This window comes from Aulonocara stuartgranti (assembly GCF_965226115.1).
Source record: "Aulonocara stuartgranti genome assembly, chromosome: 19".
NCBI lineage: Eukaryota > Metazoa > Chordata > Actinopteri > Cichliformes > Cichlidae > Aulonocara > Aulonocara stuartgranti.
Window position 1 is genome coordinate 3017077 of NC_138955.1, and position 4202 is coordinate 3021278.

The following is a 4202-nucleotide window of genomic DNA, read 5'->3' on the forward strand; positions in this document are numbered from 1 at the left end:
TTTCCCTCAGTCGTGAAAAAGTGACTATGCCCCCTTGCAGCCCAGGCTCGTCTTGATTGTACCACTTTGCACGACGGATTTATACGCTGTGGTGTTTTAGCTGTGCTTCGGTCGCTTTTGCGATCTTTGAACGGAAATAAAGGGAGGGCTTGTTTTGTAAATCGTTTTTATATATATTTTTTGAGGTGGTGGTGGGGATTTTGCTCTCTCGTTGCAGAGATGGGTGGTGACATATATGTGACACACCACACCTTTCCAAATGGACTGATCCGGCTTTGACAAATTGTCATTCAAGAATTCCGACAACCCTGTTTGAGCTGATTATAGGAGGGAAAAACTAAGCACCTCCGCTTATTTGCCTCAGTGATGCTTTACATGTGTGTATTTGTAATGCATGAAATGCTAAACATGCAACAGATGGTTGTCACACCTTCTTAAACATGTCCTTGAGAAAACATCGTGGGTTTTCTTTCCCCTATTTTATATAAATACAGCATATTGGCCACCGTGGATTGGCAGCGTGTCCTAATATTTTTATACTGATATTTAGTAATATTAATATTAATCTCCACTATCAGCTGGGCGCTTTAAAGAGTACATTGTTATCCAATAACACTTTCGAGCTATAAATGTGCATGTGTATGAATACTTAAGCCTGTGTCTAAATGCAGCATTTCTCATTTAAGCGGCACTTCCGCTAGTAGATGCAGGAGTGAACGATAAACAGACCCTACGGTCTGAGGTCCTGACAGATCCTTCCCATCATGGTTTCTGCCAAGAATTTTGTCTATACTCCTAACTGATGAAAATGATATCCTCAAAGTGTGTTAAAGCAAAAATGTTGTCTTTTTTTTATATATCACCCTCAAAACAGTCAATAATCTCAGAAATAAAATACACAATAGTTATCATATGTAACTGTTTATATAGGAAAATAGCTCAGTCAGACTTCAGATTTAACAAAGGTTTTACTTTTTTTCACGAGATTTTACACAGTGGAGAGAGGTTCACACAGTGACATTGCTTGGGTGTCTGTCTGCAGAGTTCCTGTAGAAATCAATCATGTTGAGGTATTCTGGCCTTGTCTTCGATATTCTGGGATATGATGCATGATCCAACCAGCCGGGGCCAGGAGAGTCACAGCAAACACGCATAAGGCAAAGGTAGACTGCTGTAAGAAAGTCCAATAAAATATAACCATGAGTGTTTTATTCACAGACACTGCAAATGTAATCTACATGAAAGGTTATAATACACATTCAATGCAGTGTTAGTGTTTGAGCTCTCAAATATCTTCTTTCATATGTTAAGTTGAACAGAAAGGACTAAGCCAATGAACACGACAGAGGGTCCCAGTCTTAGTGACTCACTGCGTGATATAACTTCACCGCCACCACCCACTTATATTTTCCTGCCATAATATTCTCTCTGTACCTCTCCACCATGGTATTCCTAACCTGGGATGAGCTTTGTAAAAGCCCCTATGGATGTCCCTTAGGACAGATCAACAGATTTATAGTGGCATAAACACTTCCTGCTATGCTGCAGTTCCATCATAGGATCCCTTTACAGAGGCCAGAGCAGACTTATAAATAACAAATGAATAAAACATCTCTTCCACTCTGCAGACTGGGGAATGCAGTTCGCTTGAATTCTTCGCATTAAGGGCATTTGAACCATCACAGACATTGACTTCCAATGACTGACTATTTTATATTGTTTGCATTTTTATGCCACCATAGTCCCTAAAATGGCATTACTTGTGGTTTAGCATCCATTCAGTACAGGAAAAATATTACTGCAGTTCTTGCTTTTGTTGCAGGACATTATACAGTGTAGATATTCAAGGATGTCTGCCTGTTCAATTACAAGTACAATAAAAGTTAGTCAGTCCTACCACTGGCCCAATCTTTTCCTTGGGTGGCTTGCTGCAGATGGTTGACCTCTGATTTTGCTTAATGTTCTTCAGCAGCAGCAACCTGGTTAGTGTGGGTCTCCTAAAAAGCAAGGACATCTTTCTTGAGACAGCTCACAGTAAATCTCGTTCACAGAAGAAAAATGTGTCTCTGGAAACTTCTCCTCACATCCTGTGAGATACTGACAGATAGCCTGTACTTTTATCTAATTCCCATCACTCTTCCAGGGAGGAGTTACTTCCATGGACCAAAGACACTTGTATAAACATACAGAATGAGTTCTCATCACAGCAAATTCGGTCTTGGTTGTGTGCCTGAAGATTAAAGTGGACTGAAAGGGGGAAATATTGGTTACAAAACACTGATTTCGAGCCTGAATGAGCACACAAGGTGTCTTTTTTAATGCTGAACAGTCGTTAGTTAAGCACACAAAGTCCTAAATTAAGAACACAGCGACCAATTGTTGGCAATTGTTTACAACATTTTTCTCTCTAGAAAGTACACAGGACACAGAGTGCTGAAGAAGTAATATGCATTTGCTGGATTTTTGATAATCCATGTAACAAATATTGATTAATATTGATAATACAACAACAGCATTCAATTTAATTCAAGTTTATATATATATAGTACCAGCTCACCACAATAATCACCTGAAAGTGTTCTATACTGTAAGATAAAGTTCCTACAGTATTGGAGAAAACCTCAAGCCACCCCCAATGAGCGCATACTTTGCAACCATGGGAAGGGGAAACCTCCCTGTAAACAGGAAGAAATCACTAGCAGAGCCAGACTCATGGAGGGGAAGCCATCTGCAGAAGCCAACTGAGGGTGAGGGGAAAGAGAAAACATAAAGTCCAGTAATAACCTGAGCCTATAGCAGGATAACTAAGCGAAAGTTTAGGGTTTGTTGATCCAGCCCCAACTATACCTTTTATCAAAAAGCAAAGTGTTGAGTCTAGTCTTAAAAGTAGAGACAGCGTCTGTCTCGTGAATCCAAACTGGGAGCTGGTTCCACAGGAGAGGGGCAGCATAGTTGAAGGCTCTGCCTCCCATTCTCGTTTTTAAAAACTCAAAGAACCACAAGTAAACCTGCAGTCTGAGAGTGACATGCTCTGTTGGGATAATATGATACTATGAGGTCTTAAAGATATGATGTGGCCTGATCACTGTGAGGAAAATAATTTTAGAGTCAATTCTTGATTTAACAGTGGATTAACCAGAGGCTTTTTAGAGAACATTTAGCTATCAATAACTGTATTACTATCACTACACAACTTGTATATTAATTCCATATATAGATAGAAATTTTTGTCATTTCAAAAAAAATATTATGGTATCTGAACCAGAACCACTTAACAAAAATCTTCAAAAGATAGTCTTCACAAGTCAACACAAAGACAGGGCTATCCAGATGTCTGAGTAAATCTCTTGTATTTCTGTTCTGTTCCATTCTATTCTGTCCTTCTATTTAATAGACTGGAGGACAGACTGCCTGAATAAAACCAAAGGCATGTATTGCTTAACTTTGTCATTTAAGGCTTTTCCTTTTTAATTCCTTACTCGGGGTGATTGCAGGGTAATTGTAGATTTATATCAACATGGCAAGTCGATGCAAATAATAAAACAGTGTCCATTGTTTATGATTATTTGAAACCTATAGTGTACATACAAAAAGGTTTTGGCACTCACATTACATGTATTCTGTCGCCCTCAACAGGATGCAGTAAGAACTAGATCTAGCTGGGAAAAAACAGAACCAACTTTATCCCTGAAGTCTTTACTACTAGCATATACCTGTTCACACAATAGTCGACACTGAATAAGAAAAATATTCCAAATCAAACAGTGTTAAGGGATCAATACGTGTATGTATTGCAAAGATGCATTGCTGCCGTTAGCTTTAACATAATAATCAAGGCGAAAATTGGTGGTGCAGCCTGCATCACAGTAACGTCATCTCATAGGTCTGCCTCTAAATGAAAGGGGGAAAGGTTAATAGACAAACCATGCGCTGGGTTGCATTGTCTGGAACATTTTCTATAATATTATACTTAAAATTGCATACCGCTGTTCGTCACAGCTCCCGATTCTCCTGCAGAATTACTGACAATGTCATCAGTTATATAAAACATAAAGGGAAGCTGAGAAGTACTATCTTGACCATATGATTGTGACACGTACGTAGCCCATTTCTGACTACTGCCACCAATTAAACGCTAGAGGGCGCTCGCAAACGGTATATTGCACAATCTGCTGTGAGTACTGTCGGGCCTCTTGAACAGT

General features: G+C 39.3%; 1 long non-coding RNA gene across 1 annotated transcript; it reads right to left on the reverse strand.

The window, feature by feature from the left end:
• Positions 1-1915: 1915 nt before the first annotated feature.
• Positions 1916-3656, reverse strand: LOC309695115. The gene is made up of 3 exons (XR_014273038.1): positions 3609-3656; positions 2570-2675; positions 1916-1997 (listed from the first exon to the last, which is right to left on the reverse strand). It is a non-coding gene; the product is annotated as an uncharacterized lncRNA (long non-coding RNA).
• Positions 3657-4202: the final 546 nt, after the last annotated feature.